The following is a 12750-nucleotide window of genomic DNA, read 5'->3' as shown; positions in this document are numbered from 1 at the left end:
GTGTTGTGAAAATTATCAGCAGTTAAAGATAACAGAGATAATAAATATCCTGATTCAACTAAAAGTAGCTATAAAATTAAATTATTTAAAGAATCAAACAAGTATTTTACTTAATACCTTAAATTTGTAGATAAACGTCCTGTAAATAAAAAAAGTAAACGCTACATTTATAATGAACCGTAGTAAAAAAGGATTATAGCTCCCACTGGATGTCCCACGATACCTCCTGTTTTTTTTCTACAATTTTAATTTTTCAGAAAAATTCCATTTTATTTTTATAATCAAAAAATGTTTAAAATGAAAACGTTAATTACCTAAGTTCTAGCACTTTAATGGAACATCAGATCGAAAACTTCTGCTGAGTTTTTCCATTCGTGAATTCCAAACATCCTGCCTTGGTTTCAGCCTATTATGCTTTTAATTACTTTGTTTTAGAATAAACAACAAGCAAAAATATCATTGCATTAAAATACGATCATCGACTTTGACACCCGAGTCACAGTTAAACAAAAATTTTACCAAATTTATATGTAACAATCCTCGAAATAATAGAAAAAAAATCATAGAAATTTTATATTGGGATTAGAGACTATCCCAATTCTGTATACAAGGCTCAATATTGATAAAAGTTTTACATAATAATCACTACGTCCGCAAACCAAATATATGTAAACGTGATAGAATGTAAGTAAGTTAACTTATCTATTTTTTTTAATTACAATCATAATCATAAAAATGCAAAAAATAATATACTAAATAATAATCTGTAATAAACATGATCCATTTATTTAATTTCCATTTTTAATATCTGTATAAAAAAAATAAAAATATTATGATATACGTATATATTTATTAATATACACACACAAACACTCATATACAGCGTGTTGCATTTAAGATGAAGACATCTTCATATTTTCGTTATTTATAGGAATATCGACTTGAAATTTTGTCATACAGGGTGATGGGTCACATTTTTTAAGATACTTCACCGAAATCAGAATTTGAAACTTATCAGCCTTTTACAAATTACAAACAGAGCCAATTCTTAAATTTTGTCTAGCGTCAGAGATATCGGACAAAACTTAAATTGATATATTATTCTTGTAATATTTTTATTGAAAGCAGCCAATTGTAAGAATTATTTAAAAACAAAGAAAAGCTCCAGTTTCTTAACTTCACTAATTTGGCTTAATTAAGTTTTATTTATTTCTTTATAAATTATATTATTCCAATTTTATTTTATATCTGCTATAGATTCAAGCATAGCGGTATATTTGGAATCATACGGTAATGAGGAACAGGCTTAGATATTTATTCGATTTAATATAATGTTTAGAAGGTTGTAGTTTGGTAAGGGTGAGGTTAAAGAAAACCAAGTTACAAAAGTTACTTAAAAAGACATTTTAAAAAATATTTGATCAATTTTGGGTAGGGTTGATCTGACCACTTTTGACGATTTCATCCCCTCCAACTCCACTGCTACTGGGAGGGGTCCCAGAGGGGAGTTATATCAATCCTAGGACCTTGTTGATATAAACCCTGATACGAAGTTTCACTGCTGTCCCCTCAGTCTCTCAATAGAAAACCCCATTTTCCTGTACTTGCCAAGGTTTTCCCTAGGGTGTGGGCCTTCTCAAATTTTCCCGGATATGTGGCTTATACCAATCCTAGGAACACCTTAAGGTCTAGCCTTGTGCCAAGTTTAATCGAAATCGTTACAAAAATCCTGTTTTGGCCTAGAAGAAAGTACCCTTGAAAAAAGGCCTAGGAAAAAAATGAAAAAATTGTCTGGAATTATGACCAAACTGAACGTATGTATCGAGTTTGAGAAAAATCGGTTGAAAATTGAAGAGCCCAGCTTGGCAACAGACATACCGACGGACGCAACATTTTGTAAAAACCACTTTTTTGAAATCAGGAACCCTCAAAACGTGTATTTCAATTTTTTTCCATTGGCAATACTTTATTATATTTATGTATATAATAAAGTAAAAAGTTGCTTAGAATATTTTTTTATACCCAGATAGGGTTTTTGTACCATGTACATATGAAATATATCATAGTATATTAAGTTTAGTCTCAAGTTTGTAACACTTAAAAATATTGATGCTACGAACAAAATATTGGTAAAGGTGTTCAAAAAATCACCTAATAAGTCCACATCCGGTTGTCTGTCTGTCTGTTAACACGCTTACTCAAAAACAAGTCGAGTACGTAAACCTAGGACAATTGGGCTGAGTTTAAAGTTCTGATTTCGGTGAATTATCTCAAAAAATATGACCCATCACCCTGGTATGACGGTGCAAAATTACAAGTCGATATTTCTATAAATAACGAAAATATGACGATGTCCCCATCTTAAATACGACACACTGTATAAAACATATACACATTTAAACTAGTATTCAATATATTAATTTCTTGTATGTTTAACTGATAAGTGGTCATGATAGCGGAAATTGATTAATACTAGCACTAAATTTATGGCGTAGCATAGCATATTATTAACTAATGGATTAAATGTATTATTTGGTTTTATGGTACATAATATTATAATTTAATGTTATAGTTAAATTATTTATTTATAAATAATAATTATATTAAATTAATTTTATTAAATTATTAATTGTATCCAATAATTAATTATTATTTATTTACATTACTTTCAGTTTTTTTCTGTTTTTTATTATATTTTTTCTATAATCTACATTTTTTTCAATCTTCGGATTAATAAAAACGTAAAATGGAAGTAATCAACATAATTTATTACTTAATAGTTCGAACGTAAATCAATAATCTTCATCTGGTATATTTTAATCGATCTCTTATTTTTATCTTTATTTTTTGACGTCTTCCCAAAAACTTTATACCAACCTTTCGATGATTTCTGGAAAGTTGCTGTATCGTTTAATAAATGCTTTATCATAATTAACATCGTGCGTATTTTGTTAACATCGAAATTTGTCAAGGATCAATTTATATACATATTTTTTATATACAAAATGTATATAAAAGTGGTGAAAAGCAGCAAAGTTCGAGAAATGATGGTTTTAGCAAAATGGTTTTGGCCTAAAGGAGGATTAAGTGCTTAACTTGACGTTGACCTTGATTTCAAGGTTACTGTTTTCCATGCTAAACTTAATATAAGTAAGTGTTACTTAAATAAAAAGCTTACAACTTTTGTTGGAAACATTTTTCCAATAACTCAATAAATTTGACCGAAAACGAATTCAAAATTCGATCTATGATTTTCTTTTCCTTCCATTTTTATTAAATTTATACTAATTTTGAAATATTTTTTCTTAGAAATTATTTTACGACCTAAATGCAGGTGAATTTTTGGCAACCTGGACCGTATGACTTTTACCAAGACCCTACGTTTATTAAAAGAAAGAAATCGAACTATAAATACAATTTAAGATTAAAATTTTATTTCAATTTTTGAGTATTATTTTGAGTACTCCAAAAAATATACATCGAATAACTTTTGTTGATCTTTTACGAGGAACAAGTTTCTAACTTACAGCCTTTGCCTGGATGTTGGATTTTAATGAATCTTTCATTGGATTTTAATTTGAAAAATAGATGACAAGATCTGAAGTCAATTTTATATCCAGTGGTAAACATAAAAGATATAAGCAATTGAATAATTTTATTCATGCAAAACAACGTTTGATATGTAATCTTTATGGAAACTGCAGGCTATGACGTCACCAAATGTTATTTTCCTTTCGTTTTAACCGATTTCAAAGAAAAAAGAAGGAGGTTATCAATTCGACTGTATTTTTTTAAGTGTGTTACTTGAGAACTTTCGACTGGAGCAACCGATTTTGATGATTTTGGTTCAGTTCTGACAACGTCATCTATGAGAAAACCATAATAGTCTTAAATTTGCATTAAGTATGCAAGACAAGAGCAAGCAATAAAAAGTAACAAAATAACGATAATATTATGTAGTTAAATTATTGTTCTTTTAGGAGTCGGTGTCAGCCAAGTTAAAGTAGCAAACTGTTCTGTTAGAGTTGTTTCTTTGGCTGACACCGACTCCAAAAATAACAATAATTTTAACTACATTATAATATCGTTATTTTTTTAGTGCATATTAATTTGTTTTGGAAAAGTTTTCCTTTTGAAATCGGTTTTCTTTTTGTTAAAAGTTTTTTCTTATTTGTATATTTAAAATTGATTTCACACGATGTTTTGGCTCGATAACGAATGTCTTCTGAGGCAAAACAAAAATTTTAGGACAAATGTGGTTCGAGTTTTTGTTAGGAAAATCTTATTTTCGATTTTCATGTCTTTCAAGGATTTTTTGTTTACCACACCTTAAGACGTTGATAACACAACACATACAAAAAAACTAACTAGAAGTCGCAAGGGCTGGAAATGGATTATTTTTACCGATTCGTCCCATTTTTTAAACCTATCAACACTTCCTATCCTACTTCTTTTTTTATACGTATTACATATTCGATAAAAGGGTTATCCAAACCAAACGAATCTAAAAACTAATTTCTTCTATGATTTACATTAATTAACGATTTTTAACAAACTTACGAAAGTCGGTCAAAAGAATTATTTTTATTAGCCCCCGAACTAAAACAAAAGGGGAGTTATAAGTTTGAGCGCTATGTGTGTGTGCCTGTCTGTGTGTCTGCCTGTGGCATCGTAGCGCCTAAATGGATGATTCGATTTTGATTTTGTTTGAAAGGTAATTTAATGAAGAGTGAGCTTAGATATGTTTCAAATGCAATTTTAGGGTTCCGTACCCGAAAAATTGATCGGGGATATTGTAAATTTTGTAAATTTCACTTGTTTCATTATGAGCAAGATGATGATCTAGTAACTAGCAAATATATAACAAAGATGTTTTTACTAAATTTGTAAAGAAATGACCATATTTTGTATTAATAAAACAAATTCTTGAATTTCGTTGTTAGCTATATGGATTTTATGCGAGTTACCTTATATACGCGTATATATACATTGGCGACAAGACATCATACACTACATAATTCATGATAAATAGGCATACAGAAAATTTATTACATGATTTAGATATCGGTTGCACACCCTTACAGATATACATACATACATTCATACGCAGTAATCACACAGGTCATTTTCATTTTCCCTCATATTGAAACAAATAGGGTGATAATGTTATTTCATTTTTGAATATATTATGAGATTAGAATAAATGTGTGTGATTTATTCATACAAATTTTAATATTTTGCCCTTATTTAAAATATATTTTTTTAATTTTGTTCTGAAAAATTTTATAATTACAAATTGATTGGTTTTTTATTTTTTTTTAAAAATATTTTAATCAAAATATTAATCTCTAATAGACCAATAAAAGAAGACTTTTGTCAAGTAGCGATGTGATTATATTCTAGGATATGGCATGTAAAACAAGTGAAAACAAACAATTGACTGAGTTAATTGTTGAAATATCATCCATAGATAATGTTGATTACTCTACCACATTACACATACGTTTTAAGCAAAAGTTGTTTATTTTTTGATAAGGAAGATTTTGTACATTTAAACTTTTGTTCTATCTATAACGGTTTACAAGATGGATCCTACGGACCCATAGGTCAAGACCCAATTGACTTATGTTGCTCATTTACGAACTTGACCTCAATTTCTACGTCCCGAGTACGCTGTAAAAATTTCAGCTTGATATCTTTTTTCGTTTTTGAGTTGTCGGGCCCACAGACGGACGGACTTACAACCGGAAATGGCCTAATTAGGTAATTTTATGAACACCTAAACCAAAATTTTGTTCATAGCATCAATATTTTTAAGCGTTACAAACTTGGGACTAACCTTAGTATACCTTGCATATTACATATATGCATGGTATAAAAAGTTGCGCACTCTCGCCTAATAATGTTAACGTGCAAAATAGAATATTCCAACTTAAATAATCTTACAGAGGAAGATAAAATACGCTATCTGATTCAGAAAACCGGGCTGGATAGTCAAGAGTTGGGTACGTCTCATGGTCGAACAAGCCACTCCCTCTCTCTATCGAAGAACCCACACACTATTATTGGAAATTCCGCCCATTGATAAAATGGTTCCGCCTTTGGCGCTGACCATAAGTTTCTCCAAAGATTGAAAATCCATAAAAAAAACATTATGCATCGTCCGGGAATCGAACCCGGGCCGCCCGCGTGGCAGGCGAGCATTCTACCACTGAACCAACGATGCTCTTTTGAGTTGAAATGCAAATGTAGCTTGATATCTTTTTTCGTTTTTGAGTTATCGTGTTGGCAGACAGGCGGACAGACAACCGAAAATGGACTAATTAGGTGATTTTATAAACACCTATACCAAAATTTTGTTCCTAAAATTAATATTTTTAAGCGTTACAAACTTGGGACTAAACTTAGTATACCTTGCATATTACATATATGCATGTTATAAAAATTCACGAACCCTAACTTTCTGCTGCTTGGTAAATTAACTCCTGACTCGATGTGGAGCATTTTCTCTCGTAAGACATATAAATAGCAGTGCGGTCATTCTCGAGGCAGAGGGAAAGGCGGAAATAAATGTAGTAAAAGTTTTAAAAAAATTTCTGCGCCTTATCAAATAAGCTCTCTAATGATCATACAAACGTTACATACTTCTTGCATACATTGTTTTCTCATTTGGTATAAGGACTAATATAAACGAATAACTATTTAAAAACAAGCGAAAATAAACAATTGACTGAGTTAATGGTTGAAATACCATGTATAGACAGTTTTGATGACGCAATCGTTTGTTTTTTGACGTCACGTAAATAAAGAAAGATTTCCACTCTTTAATAGTTGTTTTCAAACAAAAGTTGTTTATTTTTAAGGAACATTTTTTACATTTAAACATTTGTTCTATCTCTTACGGTTTACAAGATGGGTCCTACGGACCCAAGATCCAATTGACCTATGTTGCTCATTTACGACCTCGACCTCACTTTTTACGTCTTAAGCACACTATAAAAATAAGGCTAATATAAACGAATGACTACCGAAAAAAAAATTGAAAACATGTGAAATTTAAAAATATTAAAAAAGCCCCGGATTTTTTCCTTGTAAACCGATTTTTGGAAACTTTGCTATAAAATGTTCTCAATCGAGTCGGTTCGACCGTTTAGGGACTACGATACCACTGAGAAACACATAGATGCACAGATAAAGACTTTAAACTTATAACATTCCTTCTTAAATCAATATCAAAGTGATAGTCAAGAACATCAGATGAGATGAAACGGATACTTAGAGAGCTATCATTTTTTGGGACAAGTTTTTGGAAATATTTTAATTGAAATTGAAATATTTGAGTTGACTTTGCTCTTTTGAATTATTGTTTTAAATTACCTAATTATTTTAAAATTTCACTTTCCGAAATGAATTGAACCAGATTTATTTGACCATTCATTTCCATAGTAATTATTTATTTGTTAAAATTATATGTCATGCCTTTTCCAAACTGAATCGATTTTGAAGATCGATTAAAATGGGTTCATCCGTTCAGGCACTACAATGCCACAGACAGACAAGCACACATAACGGTCAAACCTATAACATCCCTTGTATTAGTTCGGGCGTTAAATATGACCCAAAATAACTTAACAGACAGAGCCTTTTATTGGGAAGATTTGGGCAGGTATAGACTTTGTACCACGACTGTTAAAGTCGCTATGCAAACTAGTTGACTTGTTACTATCTTTTCAGATTTTCTTTAACGCAGTAGGATTTTTTAAATTATTTATTTTTTACTGATATATTCAATGGAAGATGAATTCAAATCACCATTCGTAACTGTACTGACGCAAGATCTTCCGAATATGTGAAAATAAGTTAAATCACTTTTAAAAATAATAAATATAATAATAAACATGTTAGTCACAACAAATTTTATAATACATATAGTCCTTAATACACTGCTACCGACATCTCTTTTATTAAAATTTAAAATATTTAGAAACACATTATTGTTACAATAAAATGTACCGGATGTCTATCGTATCTTTTTAGGCAAAGCTTTGTTATATTAAAAATTGAAATATCAATTTGGGGTTGGAGCTACAGTTAATAAAAATGCATTTTTTTTACGTAGAAAACAATTTATCATCATTTTACGCCTGTCAAATCCTATATTAAAATCGCAAAGTGCGAAGTAAAGCTACTTTTTTAGTATGTTATTTGGACCCATTAGGAGAGTGTGAAACCACCTTTCCCAAGCAAAAAAAAAGTTGTGCTTCCTGCGTCATAAGTGAAATACCGAAAAATTTTAGAAAACTAGAAAACTTTTTTGTATTTTTTTCAATAATTTTTAAGGCTCGCAAGCTGAAGCTACTTACAAATTTTTATGCCTCCATCTTATATATTTTTGGAGAAAATGGACACCAAAGTTTTGCCCTAATTTGGCCCTTCACGAGAAAACAATGATGTTTACGAAAAAATGTTTAAAACAAAAGTTGTTTATTTTGGTATAAGAAACATTTGTTAGCTTTACACTTTTTTTCTATCGTTTTCGTTTCTCTTTCGAAAACTGCTTGTAACTTTAAAATTATCTTGAAAACTAAAAATAAAAATCAGTTTTGTTATAAAACTTATATATGATCTTTCCAATTTTGTCAAAAATTAATCTATGTATAATTATCTCATAGACACACGGTATACTGCATATTAATAAATTTTAATCAGATATTTTCGAGACATGTAGTCTAACGGTGAAATTGATAAGAATATTATTATTATGATGATTATAAAAATTTTTTTATTATTATTAATATTTTAAAAATGCTTGGCTGCTCTTTAGATAATATTTTGTATTTGTTTAAAAACATCACGTAGTTTGTGAGATACCTATAAACAACATACATATATGTATACCAAAATTTTATTAAAACTGATTTCTTTTTATTATATTAAACACATAAACACTAATTATGATAAGATTTTTTTATTTATTACTTATCTACTATGGTCTTAAGGATGTACGAGCATCAGAGCAATTTTAAACCGTAGAGGTGGTTGAAGGGGTACAAGTACTATTTTTCGACAATTATAAATTACAATTAAAATCCCAATAGGTAATTCAACGTAGACTTGACTAGATACACATGTTAGGTGTAGAGAAGCCCATTACTATGATAAGAAGAAATTGATACTGTAATAGTTTTGATTAATTTTTATTTATTAAATATGATTTATTTTTTGATTAATCCACAGTTCACTTGATCAGAATATGGCAAAAAACATAAAATTTCCTTGCACGTACTTTAAATTATCTCTATTTTGTTTAACTTGGCATTATTCACAAATTTTAGACAAAAAATACATTGACAGATTATAAAATGTTTTTGCAAATTCTCAAAATTCATGGCATGCTGAATCGATCGTTTCCTAGGTAATATACATGTCGGTTTTTGGTATCATGTTGCACATTTTTTGGATTTATCTCCCAACTAGCAAACAAATCAGAAAAACGTGTGATAAGTAACGTAATTCCAAAATTTGTATATTGTTGTCAATAAATATTTTTCACAGCAAAGGAAGTACGTGGAATGAGTATTAGAATTCTATAAATTGCTGCAGGGTAAAAAATATATACACGCTGCTATTAAAATGATATGAAGTTTTGGGGTCGAGAACAATTTATAAATGAAATGTATGTGTAACGATAATGAATACTTTAGATTTGATTTTTGCACATTTAAAAAATATATATATAAACACGTATAAACATAAAACGTTCTAGAAACGGGTACTTGAATAAGAACTCTCGAGAGTTAAATACGTTTATAGGTGGCGTATGATATTTTGAAGTATGTATGCATTTCGTAGATATAAAATCCATTAGATATATTATTATTTTTTCAATTCCCCTTATGTGAATCTGATTTCAAAACCAATACTGGGTGATTTAAAAAAAGAAAGTAAAAATTTGTAGCATTATCGAGCAGGTTGCATTTTGTTATTGATAACTTCAGCTGTCATCTCATTTTTGAGTCTATATTTCGGAAATTCATATAGCGTCATTGTTCTATTTGAAGAAGAGACCCGAAGGTGTCAAGGTAGTACGAGCACCAAGGTAAGTTTAGACTTGTGGTTGAAATAAGTTTTACCTTATTTTCAACTTTGATGATGAATTTTGTTATAACTTCTAAATATTACTTCTTATTAAAAAGTTGTCTTAAAAAGTCTTAGTTCGCTCATTTTTCATGAAAATAAATTTCATGAATGCTCTGAGTACAATGGGACGAATGAAGATTTCATAGGATAAAGAGGGAGAATCATAGTGAAGGCAATTGTAAAATAACTGGCCAGGGAAAAGGGCGGGGCACGTCTAGTTGCATATAGAATCATAATTCTATATTTTATGCAGTTGCAATGTACTTCGTAAGATTTAACATATTTTGATTAAACTTCAAAAATTTACTTTGATTTATTGATTTTTAATAAAAAAAAAAAATTAAAGAGCTTTTGTATTATGACAAAAATTGGATCCTTTCTACCTCCTGTTCTGCAATGTCGGTCCGTGACCTAATGGTCTTGATAAACTTAAGATATATTTTTTTTGTTTTCAAACTTTTAACTTTAATTTAATTTTTTTTTAATTTCCACCAACCAGTTTCGGAAAAATTTATGAAAACATATCATTCACCTATCGTTTTCCCAATGGTAACCATGCCTACCTTCGTAGGCATATTCAAGACTTTATTTATTGAATTAATCGGACAAGCTCCCCTAAAATTGAATTAACAGAATTGATTAAGGCGTAGTCCAACTTCATGTAAAAACAAGTGAAAACAAACAATTGACTAAGTTAATTGTTGAAATACCATGCATAGTCAGTGTTGATTTCTTTATCACATTACACATACAAACATGTGACACATACATAACTGATAATCAAGTATAGTACATATTATAAAATTTCCGCCTAATTGGCACCCTCACGGGCAAACAGTGATGTTAACGAAAAAATGTTTCAAACAAAAGTTGTTTAATTTTTGATAAGGAACATTTTTTACATTTAAACTTTTGTTCTATCTCTAACGGTTTACAAGATGGTTCCTACGGACCCAAGACCCAATTGACCTATGATGCTCATTTAAGAACTTGACCTCACTTTTTACTTCCTGAGTACGCTGTAAAAATTTCAGCTCGATATCGAGTTATCGTGTCCACGGAAGGACGGACGGACGGAGGGACAGCCGGAAATGGACTAATTAGGTGATTTTATGAATACCTATGACAAAATTTTTTCCTAGCATCATTATTTTTAAGCGTTACAAACTTGGGACTAAACTTAATATACTATGTATATTTCATATATACATGGTATAAAAACTCAAACCAAACAAAAGTTACTCAGTAACCGAAAGTAATATTGATACAATCAATAACTACTCTTATTACGCATCGCCATGCTTCTTCCACCCTGTATGTTATACATCTATACATACATACATACAAACATGCATACATGTGTTTTTAAAAAAAGCTTAAACAGCATTATAAATTCCCTTGGAACAATTTAAATAAGCGGTTCGTATGTTTATATGTTTGTCAATAATGTTTTTCAGTTTTGACATTTTTGTTTGACAAATATTTTATTTCGTAATGTAAGTTCACAAATCTATATAACCAAAAATTTCGTTATTGATATAGTACTTATTTATTTGCGTTTTCAGTGTTTTTTTTGTGTGTGTGTGTGTATATTTTGCGTTCCCTGAGGAACATGGAAAAGAATTGTTATTTACATTTGAAATTTAAATTCACTTTTTTGTCATAAGTATGTTTTCTCTGAACTTGTTTAAATAAACTCAGGAAGTATATAATTTTTTTATCATTGATGTTGTTGAAAATCGATTATTTCTAATGAGTTTCTACACGAATAAATTTCATTCTGTATTGTCCATTACTAAAAATATTACAGAACATTTAATTATTCAAACTAATTTAAGTTGTAATCGGATTGTTTTACACGGATTTATTTTTCTTTTACAATCTCCTATGTCAATATGCATAATATAGCTAAATCAGTCAGTTGAGCAAAAAATAGACAATTTCTAAGATAAAAATTTAGGGTGAGACTTTAAAATTGTAAATCAGGTTAAACATGCCCGCTTTTAATTCTCAATGGAAATTTATTGGAACTATGTCCCTTATCGCACGCTATTTGTTTGTTGGTTGGGAGTTAAAATCAAAACAACTGCAACAGATATCAAAAACCGACAGGTAAATTACCTAAGAAACTAAACTTTTTCAAGCGATTCAGCTTGCCATGAATTTTGAGAAATTCGATAAAAGTAGTATTGAAAAGCACGCCATTTAAATATAGCTTTGCATATTTGCAGTACGTTCTTCTCAGAAATCCGATAAACAATGAAGTTAGCCGAAATCAGTTAGTCACACATGTAAGGTACGTAAAATAAACTAGCTGCTATCCATAATCTAAAATCAAACACTGTTTCCCATCAAAATTTCCATTTCAGTGATAATGCTGGAAAATGGCATCGAAATTTGCAATTTCTACTCTCACTTCTGTTTTATGTGCAGTTATTTAATAGTGCCTAAATTGCTGCTGCCCATATTAGTTTAGTCCGAGCCCCAAGGCAAGTTTAGACTTGTGGTTAAAATTATTTGTACCTTATTTTCAACTTTGATGATATTTACTTTGATGATTGAATTTTGTTATAGCTTCATGTATGAAAACAAAAAATAATAATATAATTT

The 12750-nt window shown here is 29.7% G+C and overlaps 1 non-coding gene across 1 annotated transcript; it reads right to left on the bottom strand.

The window, feature by feature from the left end:
* Nucleotides 1-6155: 6155 nt before the first annotated feature.
* On the bottom strand, nucleotides 6156-6226 carry Trnag-gcc. Its single transcript has one exon. It is a non-coding gene; the product is annotated as a tRNA-Gly (tRNA).
* Between the last annotated feature and the right edge of the window lie 6524 nt (nucleotides 6227-12750).

Source organism: Chrysoperla carnea, chromosome 4 (assembly GCF_905475395.1).
Source record: "Chrysoperla carnea chromosome 4, inChrCarn1.1, whole genome shotgun sequence".
Classification (NCBI taxonomy): domain Eukaryota; kingdom Metazoa; phylum Arthropoda; class Insecta; order Neuroptera; family Chrysopidae; genus Chrysoperla; species Chrysoperla carnea.
Note: the sequence above shows the minus strand (reverse complement) of the source record. Positions and strands in the feature narration are given on the sequence as shown.